General features: G+C 62.3%; 1 long non-coding RNA gene across 5 annotated transcripts; it reads left to right on the forward strand.

The window, feature by feature from the left end:
• Positions 1 to 2,658: 2,658 nt before the first annotated feature.
• On the forward strand, positions 2,659 to 16,204 carry LOC140407170 (uncharacterized). 5 transcript variants are annotated; one of them, XR_011939495.1, is made up of 3 exons: positions 2,659 to 2,760; positions 4,035 to 4,119; positions 16,103 to 16,204. It is a non-coding gene; the product is annotated as an uncharacterized lncRNA (long non-coding RNA). The 5 variants fall into 5 exon arrangements; XR_011939496.1 differs by having other exon boundaries at positions 2,672 to 2,772; XR_011939499.1 differs by having other exon boundaries at positions 2,696 to 2,723.
• Positions 16,205 to 16,461: the final 257 nt, after the last annotated feature.

The following is a 16,461-nucleotide window of genomic DNA, read 5'->3' on the forward strand; positions in this document are numbered from 1 at the left end:
GGACAGAGCGAGGGAGGGACAGAGCGAGGGAGGGACAGAGCGAGGGAGGGAGCGAGATACCGAGAAAGGGAGGAAGTGACAGACAGAGGGAGGGAGGGAGGGAGGGACAGAGAGAGGGAGGGAGGGAGGGACAGAGAGAGGGAGGGAGGGAGGGACAGAGAGAGGGAGGGAGGGACAGAGAGAGGGAGGGAGGGACAAAGGGAGGGACAGAGGGAAGGAGGGAGAGAGGGGGACAGAGAGGAGAGCGAGAGAGAGAGAGAGGGCAATGATCGTGGAGACATACCCAACTACTGACGAGCGTCGCTTAATCTCTCCGCCATTGGGAAACCCCAAGGGGGTTAGGCCCCCTGTGGCTCCTCAATCTCTCGCTCTGACCTCCCAGTAACCCACGATGATCCCCAAGGAGCAGATATCATCCTCAATGAGCAGATATCACCCCCGATGAGCAGATATCATCCCCAATGAGCAGATATCATCCCCAATGAGCAGATATCACCCCCAATGAGCAGATATCACCCCCAATGAGCAGAGATCACCCCGATGAGCAGATATCACCCCCAATGAGCAGATATCACCCCCAATGAGCAGAGATCACCCCGATGAGCAGATATCACCCCCAATGAGCAGATATCACCCCCAATGAGCAGATATCACCCCCAATGAGCAGATATCACCCCCGATGAGCAGATATCACCCCCGATGAGCAGATATCACCCCCGATGAGCAGATATAATCCCCAATGAGCAGATATAATCCCCTTTGAGCAGATATAATCCCCTTTGAGCAGATATAATCCCCAATGACCTGATATCACCCCTGATAAGCAGATATCACCCCCAATGAGCAGATATCACCCCCAATGAACAGATATCACCCCCAATGAGCAGATATCACCCCCAATGAACAGATATCACCCCCAATGAGCAGATATCACCCTCAATGAACAGATATCACCCCCAATGAGCAGATATCACCCCCAATGAACAGATATCACCCCCAATGAGCAGATATCACCCCCAATGAGCAGATATCACCCCCAATGAGCAGATATCACCCCCAAGGAGCAGATATCACCCCCAAGGAGCAGATATCACCCCCAATGAGCAGATATCACCCCCAAGGAGCAGATATCACCCCCAATGAGCAGATATCACCCCCAATGAGCAGATATCACCCCCAATGAACAGATATCACCCCCAATGAGCAGATATCACCCCCAATCAGCAGATATCACCCCCAATGACCAGATATCACCCCAATGAGCAGATATCACCCCCAATGAGCAGATATCACCCCCAATGACCAGATATCACCCCAATGAGCAGATATCACCCCCAATGACCAGATATCACCCCAATGAGCAGATATCACCCCAATGAGCAGATATCACCCCCAATGAGCAGATATCACACCCAATGAGCAGATATCACCCCCAATCAGCAGATATCACCCCCAATGACCAGATATCACCCCAATGAGCAGATATCACCCCCAATGAGCAGATATCATCCCCAATGAGCAGATATCACCCCCAATGAACAGATATCACCCCCAATGAGCAGATATCACCCCCAATGAGCAGATATCACCCCCAATGAGCAGATATCACCCCCAAGGAGCAGATATCACCCCCAAGGAGCAGATATCACCCCCAATGAGCAGATATCACCCCCAAGGAGCAGATATCACCCCCAATGAGCAGATATCACCCCCAATGAACAGATATCACCCCCGATGAGCAGATATAATCCCCGATGAACAGATATCACCCCCAATGAGCAGATATCACCCCCAATGAGCAGATATCACCCCCAATGAGCAGATATCACCCCCAATGAGCAGATATCACCCCCAAGGAGCAGATATCACCCCCAAGGAGCAGATATCACCCCCAATGAACAGATATCACCCCCGATGAGCAGATATAATCCCCAAAGAGCAGATATCACCCCCAATGAGCAGATATCACCCCCAATGAGCAGATATCACCCCCAATCAGCAGATATCACCCCCAATGACCAGATATCACCCCAATGAGCAGATATCACCCCCAATGAGCAGATATCATCCCCAATGAGCAGATATCACCCCCAATGACCAGATATCACCCCAATGAGCAGATATCACCCCCAATGAGCAGATATCATCCCCAATGAGCAGATATCACCCCCAATGAGCAGATATCATCCCCAATGAGCAGATATCATCCCCAATGACCAGATATCACCCCAATGAGCAGATATCACCCCCAATGACCAGATATCACCCCAATGAGCAGATATCACCCCCAATGAGCAGATATCACCCCCAATGAGCAGATATCACCCCAATGAGCAGATATCACCCCAATGAGCAGATATCACCCCCAATGACCAGATATCACCCCGACCCCTCCCAACATTTCCGGAACAAAGGACCCGGAACATTTCTCCCCGGCCGCGCTTGTGGGCGACCGAGTACCTGTAGCAGCGACACACCCGGAAGCGGGTGGAGGACCGGAAGCAGCGACGCACCCGGAAGCGGTAGGAGGACCGGAAGCAGCGACGCACCCGGAAGCGGGTGGAGGACCGGAAGCAGCGACACACCCGGAAGCGGGAGGAGGACCGGAAGCAGCGACGCACCCGGAAGCGGGAGGAGGACCGGAAGCAGCGACGCACCCGGAAGCGGGTGGAGGACCGGAAGCAGCGACGCGCCCGGAAGTGGGAGGAGGACCGGAGTCCCGGGTGCGGGGAGCGAGCGGCGGCCGGGACCAGAGTCTGAGTGAGGCCGGAAGTGCGCACCCCCCAACCCGCTCCCTTACCGGAAGTGGCCTCTGCGCCGCCCAAACCCTTCCCCCCGGAACAAAAAAAACTAAGGTCATCATTCACCCCCAGTCCTGACCTTTGGCCTCTTGTGAGACTTAAATTCTGACCTTTGCCCCCTTTTCAACCAAATCTGACCCTTGGCCCCCCAGCGACCCCACGTTGACCCCCGGCGAACCACCTTTGACCCTCGGTCCCATTCCCGACCCGGCTTTGACCATTCGCTCTATTTTGGTTCAAGTTTTGACCCTTGACCCCATACTAAAGCCTCCTTTGACCCTTTGGAGACGCAGACCTGACCCTTGACCCCTTCGACCCCGACCTGCTCCGAGAATCTCTTTTCAGACCCTTGGCCGCTTTTCGAGGCTCCGCCTTGGCCGTCGGGCCCTTCCCGGCCAATCAGGGTCCTTGGGATCCGGTGACGCCCAATCCCGTCTTCGGGAACCTTCACCGACCACGTTCAGCCCGGGAGGGGCCCCCGCCTGGGGGGGAGGGGCCCCCGTGTGGGGGGGAGGGGCCCCCGCCTGGGGGGAGGGGCCCCCGCGTGGGGGGGAGGGGCCCCCGCCTGGGGGGGAGGGGCCCCCGCCTGGGGGGGAGGGGCCCCCGCGTGGAGGGGAGGGCCCCCCGCCTGGGGGGAGGGGCCCGCGTGTGGAGGGGAGGGGCCCCCGCCTGGGGGGAGGGGCCCCCGTGTGGGGGGGAGGGGCCCCCGCCTGGGGGGGAGGGGCCCCCGCGTGGGGGGAGGGGCCCCCGCCTGGGGGGGAGGGGCCCCCGCCTGGGGGGGAGGGACCCCGCGTGGAGGGGAGGGCCCCCCGCCTGGGGGGAGGGGCCCGCGTGTGGAGGGGAGGGGCCCCCGCCTGGGGGGAGGGGCCCCCACCTGGGGGGGGATGGGCCCCCGCGTGGGGGGGAGGGGCCCCCGTGTGGGGGGAGGGGCCCCCGCCTGGGGGGGAGGGGCCCCCGCCTGGGGGGAGGGGCCCCGGTGTGTGGGGGAGGGGAGCCCCCGCGATGGGGGGAGGGGCCCCCGTGTGGGGGGAGGGGCCCCCGCCTGGGGGGAGGGGCCCGCGTGTGGAGGGGAGGGGCCCCCGCCTGGGGGGAGGGGCCCGCGTGTGGGGGGAGGGGGGATCAGGAACGGGGGGGAGGGGGGATTGGCAGCTTTGGGAAGGGGGGTCACCACGTCTCCTCCAAACCTCCCGAGGTCGCCGGCTGGTCATCGACGCTTCAATTTGTCTTTTTCAGAAACCCTCCCTCGCTGCAACGTGGGGCGGCGATGGCCGGAGTGAAGGACAAGGAGGCTTTTCAGAGGCTGAATTTCCTGTATCAGGTGAGCGTGGACCGAACTCGGAGCACCGTGCACAGTCCCGGTCTCCGTATCCCTCGGTTAGACCCACACTCAGAGCACCGTGCACAGTCCCGGTCTCCGTATCCCCCGGTTAGACCCACACTCGGAGCACCGTGCACAGTCCCGGTCTCCGTAACCCTCGGTTAGACCCACACTCGGAGTACCGTGCACAGTCCCGGTCTCCCCATCCCTCGGTCAGACCCACACTCGGAGCACCGTGCACAGTCCCGGTCTCCGTATCCCTCGGTCAGACCCACACTCGGAGCACCGTGCACAGTCCCGGTCTCCCTATCCCTCGGTCAGACCCACACTCGGTGCACCGTGCACAGTCCCGGTCTCCGTATCCCTCGGTTAGACCCGCACTCGGAGCACCGTGCACAGTCCCGGTCTCCGTGTCCCTCGGTCAGACCCACACTCGGAGCACCGTGCACAGTCCCGGTCTCCATATCCCTCGCTCAGACCCACACTCGGAACACCGTGCACAGTCCCGGTCTCCATATCCCTCGGTCAGACCCACACTCGGAGCACCGTGCACAGTCCCGGTCTCCGTATCCCTCGGTTAGACCCGCACTCGGAGCACCGTGCACAGTCCCGGTCTCCGTGTCCCTCGGTCAGACCCGCACTCGGAGCACCGTGCACAGTCCCGGTCTCTGTATCCCTCGGTTAGACCCACACTCGGAGCACCGTGCACAGTCCCGGTCTCCGTGTCCCTCGGTCAGACCCACACTCGGAGCACCGTGCACAGTCCCGGTCTCCGTGTCCCTCGGTTAGACCCACACTCGGAGCACCGTGCACAGTCCCGGTCTCCGTGTCCCTCGGTTAGACCAACACTCGGAGCACCGTGCTCAGTTCCAGTCTCCGTATCCCTCGGTAAGACCCACACTCGGAGCATCGTGCACAGTCCCAGTCTCCATATCCCTCGGTCAGACCCACACTGGGAGCACCGTGCACAGTCCCGGTCTCCGTATCCCTCGGTCAGACCCACACTCGGAGCACCGTGCACAGTCCCGGTCTCCGTATCCCTCGGTCAGACCCACACTCGGAGCACCGTGCACAGTCCCGGTCTCTGTATCCCTCGGTCAGACCCACACTCGGAGCACCGTGCACAGTCCCGGTCTCCGTATCCCTCGGTCAGACCCACACTCGGAGCACCGTGCACAGTCCCGGTTTCTGTATCCCTCGGTCAGACCCACACTCGGGGCACCGCGCACAGTCCCGGTCTCCGTATCCCTCGGTCAGACCCACACTCGGAGCACCGTGCACAGTCCCGGTCTCCGTATCCCTCGGTCAGACCCACACTCGGAGCACCGTGCACAGTCCCGGTCTCCGTATCCCTCGGTCAGACCCACACTCGGAGCACCGTGCACAGTCCCGGTTTCCGTATCCCTCGGTCAGACCCACACTCGGGGCACCGCGCACAGTCCCGGTCTCCGTATCCCTCGGTCAGACCCACACTCGGAGCACCATGCACAGTTCCGGTCTCCGTATCCCTCGGTTAGACCCACACTCGGAGCACCGTGCACAGTCCCGGTCTCCGTATCCCTCGGTCAGACCCACACTCGGAGCACCGTGCACAGTCCCGGTCTCCGTGTCCCTCGGTTAGACCCACTCTCGGAGCACCGTGCACAGTCACGGTCTCCGTATCCCTCGGTCAGACCCACACTCGGAGCACCGTGCGCAGTCCCGGTCTCCGTATCCCTCGGTTAGACCCACACTAGGAGCACCGTGCACAGTCCCGGTCTCCGTATTCCTCAGTTAGACCCACACTCGGAGCACCGTGCACAGTCCCGGTCTCCCTATCCCTCGGTCAGACCCACACTCGGAGCACCGTGCACAGTCCCGGTCCCCGTATCCCTCGGTCAGACCCACACTCGGAGCACCGTGCACAGTCCCGGTCTCCGTGTCACTCGGTTAGACCCACACTCGGAGCACCGTGCACAGTTCCGGTCTCCGTATCCCTCGGTCAAACCCACACTCGGAGCACCGTGCACAGTCCCGGTCTCCCTATTCCTCGGTCACACCCACACTTGGAGCACCGTGCACAGTCCCGGTCACTGTATCCCTCGGTCAGACCCACACTCGGAGCACCGTGCGGTCTCTGTATCCCTCGGTCAGACCCACACTCGGAGCACCGTGCACAGTCCCGGTCTCCCCATCCCTCGGTCAGACCCACACTCGGAGCACCGTGCACAGTCCCGGTCTCCGTATCCCTTGGTTAGACCCACACTCAGAGCACCGTGCACAGTCCCGGTCTCCGTATCCCCCGGTTAGACCCACACTCGGAGCACCGTGCACAGTCCCGGTCTCCCCATCCCTCGGTCAGACCCACACTCGGAGCACCGTGCACAGTCCCGGTCTCCGTATCCCTCGGTCAGACCCACACTCGGAGCACCGTGCACAGTCCCGGTCTCCCTATCCCTCGGTCAGACCCACACTCGGTGCACCGTGCACAGTCCCGGTCTCCGTATCCCTCGGTTAGACCCGCACTCGGAGCACCGTGCACAGTCCCGGTCTCTGTATCCCTCGGTTAGACCCACACTCGGAGCACCGTGCACAGTCCCGGTCTCCGTGTCCCTCGGTCAGACCCACACTCGGAGCACCGTGCACAGTCCCGGTCTCCGTGTCCCTCGGTTAGACCCACACTCGGAGCACCGTGCACAGTCCCGGTCTCCGTGTCCCTCGGTTAGACCAACACTCGGAGCACCGTGCTCAGTTCCAGTCTCCGTATCCCTCGGTCAGACCCACACTCGGAGCATCGTGCACAGTCCCAGTCTCCATATCCCTCGGTCAGACCCACACTGGGAGCACCGTGCACAGTCCCGGTCTCCGTATCCCTCGGTCAGACCCACACTCGGAGCACCGTGCACAGTCCCGGTCTCCGTATCCCTCGGTCAGACCCACACTCGGAGCACCGTGCACAGTCCCGGTCTCTGTATCCCTCGGTCAGACCCACACTCGGAGCACCGTGCACAGTGCCGGTCTCCGTATCCCTCGGTCAGACCCACACTCGGAGCACCGTGCACAGTCCCGGTTTCTGTATCCCTCGGTCAGACCCACACTCGGGGCACCGCGCACAGTCCCGGTCTCCGTATCCCTCGGTCAGACCCACACTCGGAGCACCGTGCACAGTCCCGGTCTCCGTATCCCTCGGTCAGACCCACACTCGGAGCACCGTGCACAGTCCCGGTCTCCGTATCCCTCGGTCAGACCCACACTCGGAGCACCGTGCACAGTCCCGGTTTCCGTATCCCTCGGTCAGACCCACACTCGGGGCACCGCGCACAGTCCCGGTCTCCGTATCCCTCGGTCAGACCCACACTCGGAGCACCATGCACAGTTCCGGTCTCCGTATCCCTCGGTTAGACCCACACTCGGAGCACCGTGCACAGTCCCGGTCTCCGTATCCCTCGGTCAGACCCACACTCGGAGCACCGTGCACAGTCCCGGTCTCCGTGTCCCTCGGTTAGACCCACTCTCGGAGCACCGTGCACAGTCACGGTCTCGGTATCCCTCGGTCAGACCCACACTCGGAGCACCGTGCGCAGTCCCGGTCTCCGTATCCCTCGGTTAGACCCACACTAGGAGCACCGTGCACAGTCCCGGTCTCCGTATTCCTCAGTTAGACCCACACTCGGAGCACCGTGCACAGTCCCGGTCTCCCTATCCCTCGGTCAGACCCACACTCGGAGCACCGTGCACAGTCCCGGTCCCCGTATCCCTCGGTCAGACCCACACTCGGAGCACCGTGCACAGTCCCGGTCTCCGTGTCCCTCGGTTAGACCCACACTCGGAGCACCGTGCACAGTTCCGGTCTCCGTATCCCTCGGTCAAACCCACACTCGGAGCACCGTGCACAGTCCCGGTCTCCCTATTCCTCGGTCACACCCACACTTGGAGCACCGTGCACAGTCCCGGTCACTGTATCCCTCGGTCAGACCCACACTCGGAGCACCGTGCGGTCTCTGTATCCCTCGGTCAGACCCACACTCGGAGCACCGTGCACAGTCCCGGTCTCCGTATCCCTCAGTCAGACCCACACTCGGAGCACCGTGCACAGTCCCGGTCTCCGTATCCCTCGGTCAAACCCACACTCGGAGCACCGTGCACAGTCCCGGTCTCCGTATCCCTCGGTCAGACCCACACTCGGAGCACCGTGCACAGTCCCGGTCTCCGTATCCCTCGGTCACACCCACACTTGGAGCACCGTGCACAGTCCCGGTCACTGTATCCCTCGGTCAGACCCACACTCGGAGCACCGTGCGGTCTCTGTATCCCTCGGTCAGACCCACACTCGGAGCACCGTGCACAGTCCCGGTCTCCGTATCCCTCAGTCAGACCCACACTCGGAGCACCGTGCACAGTCCCGGTCTCCGTGTCCCTCGGTTAGACCCACATTCGGAGCACCGTGCACAGTCCCAGTCTCCGTATCCCTCGGTCAGACCCACACTCGGAGCACCGTGCACAGTCCCGGTCTCCGAATCCCTCGGTTAGACCCACACTCGGAGCACCGTGCACAGTCCCGGTCTCCGTATCCCTCGGTTAGACCCACACTTGGAGCACCATGCACAGTCTCGGTCTCCGAATCCCTCGGTTAGAACCACACTCGGAGCACCGTGCACAGTCCCGGTCTCCCTACCCCTCGGTCAGACCCACACTCGGAGCACCGCGCACAGTCCCGGTCTCCCTATCCCTCGGTCAGACCCACACTCGGAGCACCGTGCACAGTCCCGGTCTCTGTAACCCTCGGTCAGACCCACACTCGGAGCACCGTACACAGTCCCGGTCTCCCTATCCCTCGGTCACACCCACACTTGGAGCACCGTGCACAGTCCCGGTCTCTTTATCCCTCGGTCAGACGCACACTCGGAGCACCGTGCACAGTCCCGGTCTCCGTATCCCTCGGTCACACCCACACTTGGAGCACCGTGCACAGTCCCGGTCTCTTTATCCCTCGGTCAGACGCACACTCGGAGCACCGTGCACAGTCCCGGTCTCCGTATCCCTCAGTCAGACCCACACTCGGAGCACCGTGCACAGTCCCGGTCTCCGTATCCCTCAGTCAGACCCACACTCGGAGCACCGTGCACAGTCCCGGTCTCCGTATCCCTCGGTTAGACCCACACTCGGAGCACCGTGCACAGTCCCGGTCTCCGTGTCTCTCGGTTAGACCCACACTCGGAGCACCGTGCACAGTCCCGGTCTCCGTATCCCTCGGTTAGGCCCACACTCGGAGCACCAGGCACAGTCCCGGTCTCCGTATCCCTCGGTTAGACCCACACTCGGAGCACCGCGCACAGGCCCGGTCTCCGTATCCCTCGGTTAGACCCACACTCGGAGCACCGTGCACAGTCCCGGTCTCCGTGTCCCTCGGTTAGACCCACACTCGGAGCACCGTGCACAGTTCCGGTCTCCGTATCCCTCGGTCAGACCCACACTCGGAGCACCGTGCACAGTCCCGGTCTCCCTATTCCTCGGTCACACCCACACTTGGAGCACCGTGCACAGTCCCGGTCACTGTATCCCTCGGTCAGACCCAACTCGGAGCACCGTGCGGTCTCTGTATCCCTCGGTCAGACCCACACTCGGAGCACCGTGCACAGTCCCGGTCTCCGTATCCCTCAGTCAGACCCACACTCGGAGTACCGTGCACAGTCCCGGTCTCCGTATCCCTCAGTCAGACCCATACTCGGAGCACCGTGCACAGTCCCGGTCTCCGTATCCCTCGGTTAGACCCACACTCGGAGCACCGTGCACAGTCCCGGTCTCCGTGTCTCTCGGTTAGACCCACACTCGGAGCACCGTGCACAGTCCCGGTCTCCGTATCCCTCGGTTAGGCCCACACTCGGAGCACCAGGCACAGTCCCGGTCTCCGTATCCCTCGGTCAGACCCACACTCGGAGCACCATGCACAGTCCCGGTCTCCGTATCCTTCGGTCAGACCCACACTCGGAGCACCGTGCACAGTCCCGGTCTCTGTATCCCTCGGTTAGACCCACACTCAGAGCACTGTCCACAGTCCAGGTCTCCCTAGCCCTCGGTTAGACCAACACTCGGAGCACCGTGCACAGTCCCGGTCTCCGTATCCCTCGGTTAGACCCACACTCGGAGCACCGTGCACAGTCCCGGTCTCCGTATCCCTCGGTTAGACCCACACTCGGAGCACCGTGCACAGTCCCGGTCTCCCTATCCCTCGGTCAGACCCACACTCGGAGCACAGTGCACAGTCCCGGTCTCCGTGTCCCTCGGTTAGACCCACACTCGGAGCACGTTGCACAGTCCCGGTCTCCGTATCCCTCGGTTAGACCCACACTCGGAGCACCGTGCACAGTCCCGGTCTCCGTGTCTCTCGGTTAGACCCACACTCGGAGCACCGTGCACAGTCCCGGTCTCCGTATCCCTCGGTTAGGCCCACACTCGGAGCACCAGGCACAGTCCCGGTCTCCGTATCCCTCGGTCAGACCCACACTCGGAGCACCATGCACAGTCCCGGTCTCCGTATCCCTCGGTCAGACCCACACTCGGAGCACCGTGCACAGTCCCGGTCTCTGTATCCCTCGGTTAGACCCACACTCAGAGCACTGTCCACAGTCCAGGTCTCCCTAGCCCTCGGTTAGACCAACACTCGGAGCACCGTGCACAGTTATGGTCTCCCTATCCCTCGGTCAGACCCACACTCGGAGCACCGTGCACAGTCCCGGCCTCCGTGTCCCTCGGTTAGACCCACACTCGGAGCACCGCGCACAGGCCCGGTCTCCGTATCCCTCGGTTAGACCCACACTCGGAGCACCGTGCACAGTCCCGGTCTCCGTGTCCCTCGGTTAGACCCACACTCGGAGCACCGTGCACAGTTCCGGTCTCCGTATCCCTCGGTCAGACCCACACTCGGAGCACCGTGCACAGTCCCGGTCTCCGTGTCCCTCGGTTAGACCCACACTCGGAGCACCGTGCACAGTCCCGGTCTCCGTGTCCCTCGGTCAGACCCACACTCGGAGCACCGTGCACAGTTCCGGTCTCCGTATCCCTCGGTCAGACCCACACTCGGAGCACCGTGCACAGTTCTGGTCTCCGTATCCCTCGGTTAGACCGACACTCGGAGCACCGTGCACAGTCCCGGTCTCCGAATCCCTCGGTTAGACCCACACTCGGAGCACCGTGCACAGTTCCGGTCTCCCTATCCCTCGGTTAGACCCACACTCGGAGCACCGTGCACAGTCCCGGTCTCCCTATCCCTCGGTTAGACCCACACTCAGAGCACTGTCCACAGTCCAGGTCTCCCTAGCCCTCGGTTAGACCAACACTCGGAGCACCGTGCACAGTCCCGGTCTCCCTATCCCTCAGTCAGACCCACACTCGGAGCACCGTGCACAGTCCCTGTCCCCGTATCCCTCGGTCAGACCCACACTCGGAGCACCGTGCACAGTCCCGGTCTCCGTGTCCCTCGGTTAGACCCACACTCGGAGCACCGTGCACAGTCCCGGTCTCCGTATCCCTCGGTCAAACCCACACTCGGAGCACCGTGCACAGTCCCGGTCTCCCTATTCCTCGGTCACACCCACACTTGGAGCACCGTGCACAGTCCCGGTCACTGTATCCCTCGGTCAGACCCACACTCGGAGCACCGTGCGGTCTCTGTATCCCTCGGTCAGACCCACACTCGGAGCACCGTGCACAGTCCCGGTCTCCGTATCCCTCAGTCAGACCCACACTCGGAGTACCGTGCACAGTCCCGGTCTCCGTATCCCTCAGTCAGACCCACACCCGGAGCACCGTGCACAGTCCCGGTCCCCGTGTCCCTCGGTTAGACCCACATTCGGAGCACCGTGCACAGTCCCAGTCTCCGTGTCCCTCGGTCAGACCCACACTCGGAGCACCGTGCACAGTCCCGGTCTCCGAATCCCTCGGTTAGACCCACACTCGGAGCACCGTGCACAGTCCCGGTCTCCGTATCCCTCGGTCAGACCCACACTCGGAGCTCCGTGCACAGTCTCGGTCTCCGAATCCCTCGGTTAGACCCACACTCGGAGCACCGTGCACAGTCCCGGTCTCCCTACCCCTCGGTCAGACCCACACTCCGAGCACCGCGCACAGTCCCGGTCTCCCTATCCCTCGGTCACACCCACACTTGCAGCACCGTGCACAGTCCCGGTCTCTTTATCCCTCGGTCAGACGCACACTCGGAGCACCGTGCACAGTCCCGGTCTCCGTATCCCTCAGTCAGACCCACACTCGGAGCACCGTGCACAGTCCCGGTCTCCGTATCCCTCAGTCAGACCCACACTCGGAGCACCGTGCACAGTCCCGGTCTCCGTATCCCTCGGTTAGACCCACACTCGGAGCACCGTGCACAGTCCCGGTCTCCGTGTCTCTCGGTTAGACCCACACTCGGAGCACCGTGCACAGTCCCGGTCTCCGTATCCCTCGGTTAGGCCCACACTCGGAGCACCAGGCACAGTCCCGGTCTCCGTATCCCTCGGTTAGACCCACACTCGGAGCACCGCGCACAGGCCCGGTCTCCGTATCCCTCGGTTAGACCGACACTCGGAGCACCGTGCACAGTCCCGGTCTCCGTGTCCCTCGGTTAGACCCACACTCGGAGCACCGTGCACAGTTCCGGTCTCCGTATCCCTCGGTCAGACCCACACTCGGAGCACCGTGCACAGTCCCGGTCTCCCTATTCCTCGGTCACACCCACACTTGGAGCACCGTGCACAGTCCCGGTCACTGTATCCCTCGGTCAGACCCAACTCGGAGCACCGTGCGGTCTCTGTATCCCTCGGTCAGACCCACACTCGGAGCACCGTGCACAGTCCCGGTCTCCGTATCCCTCAGTCAGACCCACACTCGGAGTACCGTGCACAGTCCCGGTCTCCGTATCCCTCAGTCAGACCCACACTCGGAGCACCGTGCACAGTCCCGGTCTCCGTGTCCCTCGGTTAGACCCACATTCGGAGCACCGTGCACAGTCCCAGTCTCCGTATCCCTCGGTCAGACCCACACTCGGAGCACCGTGCACAGTCCCGGTCTCCGAATCCCTCGGTTAGACCCACACTCGGAGCACCGTGCACAGTCCCGGTCTCCGTATCCCTCGGTTAGACCCACACTTGGAGCACCATGCACAGTCTCGGTCTCCGAATCCCTCGGTTAGACCCACACTCGGAGCACCGTGCACAGTCCCGGTCTCCCTACCCCTCGGTCAGACCCACACTCGGAGCACCGCGCACAGTCCCGGTCTCCCTATCCCTCGGTCAGACCCACACTCGGAGCACCGTGCACAGTCCCGGTCTCTGTAACCCTCGGTCAGACCCACACTCGGAGCACCGTACACAGTCCCGGTCTCCCTATCCCTCGGTCACACCCACACTTGGAGCACCGTGCACAGTCCCGGTCTCTGTATCCCTCGGTCAGACGCACACTCGGAGCACCGTGCACAGTCCCGGTCTCCGTATCCCTCAGTCAGACCCACACTCGGAGCACCGTGCACAGTCCCGGTCTCCGTATCCCTCAGTCAGACCCACACTCGGAGCACCGTGCACAGTCCCGGTCTCCGTATCCCTCGGTTAGACCCACACTCGGAGCACCGTGCACAGTCCCGGTCTCCGTGTCTCTCGGTTAGACCCACACTCGGAGCACCGTGCACAGTCCCGGTCTCCGTATCCCTCGGTTAGGCCCACACTCGGAGCACCAGGCACAGTCCCGGTCTCCGTATCCCTCGGTCAGACCCACACTCGGAGCACCATGCACAGTCCCGGTCTCCGTATCCCTCGGTCAGACCCACACTCGGAGCACCGTGCACAGTCCCGGTCTCTGTATCCCTCGGTTAGACCCACACTCAGAGCACTGTCCACAGTCCAGGTCTCCCTAGCCCTCGGTTAGACCAACACTCGGAGCACCGTGCACAGTCCCGGTCTCCCTATCCCTCGGTCAGACCCACACTCGGAGCACCGTGCACAGTCCCGGCCTCCGTGTCCCTCGGTTAGACCCACACTCGGAGCACCGCGCACAGGCCCGGTCTCCGTATCCCTCGGTTAGACACACACTCGGAGCACCGTGCACAGTCCCAGTCTCCGTGTCCCTCGGTTAGACCCACACTCGGAGCACCGTGCACAGTTCCGGTCTCCGTATCCCTCGGTCAGACCCACACTCGGAGCACCGTGCACAGTCCCGGTCTCCGTGTCCCTCGGTTAGACCCACACTCGGAGCACCGTGCACAGTTCCGGTCTCCGTATCCCTCGGTCAGACCCACACTCGGAGCACCGTGCACAGTTCTGGTCTCCGTATCCCTCGGTTAGACCCACACTCGGAGCACCGTGCACAGTCCCGGTCTCTGTATCCCTCGGTTAGACCCACACTCGGAGCACCGTGTACAGTTCCGGTCTCCCTATCCCTCGGTTAGACCCACACTCGGAGCACCGTGCACAGTCCCGGTCTCCCTATCCCTCGGTTAGACCCACACTCAGAGCACTGTCCACAGTCCAGGTCTCCCTAGCCCTCGGTTAGACCAACACTCGGAGCACCGTGCACAGTCCCGGTCTCCCTATCCCTCGGTCAGACCCACACTCGGAGCACCGTGCACAGTCCCGGTCCCTGTATCCCTCGGTCAGACCCACACTCGGAGCACCGTGCACAGTTCCGGTCCCCGTATCCCTCGGTTAGACCCACACTCGGAGCACCGCGCACAGGCCCGGTCTCCGTATCCCTCGGTTAGACCCACACTCGGAGCACCGTGCACAGTCCCGGTCTCCGTGTCCCTCGGTTAGACCCACACTCGGAGCACCGTGCACAGTTCCGGTCTCCGTATCCCTCGGTCAGACCCACACTCGGAGCACCGTGCACAGTCCCGGTCTCCCTATTCCTCGGTCACACCCACACTTGGAGCACCGTGCACAGTCCCGGTCACTGTATCCCTCGGTCAGACCCACACTCGGAGCACCGTGCGGTCTCTGTATCCCTCGGTCAGACCCACACTCGGAGCACCGTGCACAGTCCCGGTCTCCGTATCCCTCAGTCAGACCCACACTCGGAGTACCGTGCACAGTCCCGGTCTCCGTATCCCTCAGTCAGACCCACACTCGGAGCACCGTGCACAGTCCCGGTCTCCGTATCCCTCGGTCAGACCCACACTCGGAGCACCGTGCACAGTCCCGGTCTCCGTATCCCTCGGTTAGACCCACACTCGGAGCACCGTGCACAGTCCCGGTCTCCGTGTCCCTCGGTTAGACACACACTCGGAGCACCGTGCACAGTCCCGGTCTCCGTATCCCTCGGTCAGACCCACACTCGGAGCACCGTGCACAGTCCCGGTCTCCATATCCCTCGGTTAGACCCACACTCGGAGCACCGTGCACAGTCCCGGTCTCCGTATCCCTCGATTAGATCCACACACGGAGCACCGTGCACAGTCCCGGTCTCCGTATCCCTCGGTTAGACCCACACTCGGAGCACCGTGCACAGTCCCGGTCTCCGTATCCCTCGGTTAGACCCACACTCGGAGCACCGTGCACAGTCCCGTTCTCCATATCCCTCAGTTAGACCCACACTCTGAGCACCGTGCAGAGTCCTAGTGAGATCACTTCTCTCTCCCTGTCTCTCTCTCTCTCTCTGTCTCTCTCTCTCCCTGTCTCTCTCTCTCTGTCTCTCCCTCTCTCTCTCTGTCTCTCTCTCTCTGTCTCTCTCTCTGACTCTCTCGCTCTCTCTCTCTCTCTGTCTCTCTCTCTGTCTCTCTCTCTCTCTCTCTCCCTGTCTCTCTCTGTCTCTCTCTCTGTGTCTCTCTCTCTCACACTCTCTCTGTCTCTCTCTCTCTCTCTCTGTCTCTCTCTCTCTCTCTCTGTCTCTCTCTCTCTCACACTCTCTCTGTCTCTCTCTGTCTCTCTCTCTCTCTGTTTCTCTCTCTGTCTCTCCCTCTCTGTCTCTCTCTCTGTCTCTCTCTCTCTCTCACACTCACTCACTCTCTCTCTCTCCCTCCCAGGCTGCTCACTGTGTCCTCGCCCAGAACCCTGAGAATGAGGAGCTTGCGAGATTTTACACTTACACCCAACGGACCATCAGCAAGAGGCTGGTTCTTCGTCAGTGAGTATCAGAGAGAGAGAGTGAGGGACGGAGAGAGAGAGACTGGGGGGAGAGAGTGTGGGAGGGAGAGAGAGTGTGGGAGGGAGAGAGAGTGTGGGAGGGAGAGAGAGTGTGGGAGGGAGAGAGAGAGAGGGACGGAGAGAGAGAGAGAGAGAGTGTGGGAGGGAGAGGGAGAGAGAGTGTGGGAGGGAGAGGGAGAGAGAGAGTGTGGGAGGGAGAGAGAGAGTGTGGGAGGGAGAGAGAGAGAGAGTGTGGGAG

The sequence above is a fragment of the Scyliorhinus torazame genome, unplaced genomic scaffold, assembly GCF_047496885.1.
Source record: "Scyliorhinus torazame isolate Kashiwa2021f unplaced genomic scaffold, sScyTor2.1 scaffold_1268, whole genome shotgun sequence".
In the NCBI taxonomy this organism is placed as follows: Eukaryota; Metazoa; Chordata; class Chondrichthyes; order Carcharhiniformes; family Scyliorhinidae; genus Scyliorhinus; species Scyliorhinus torazame.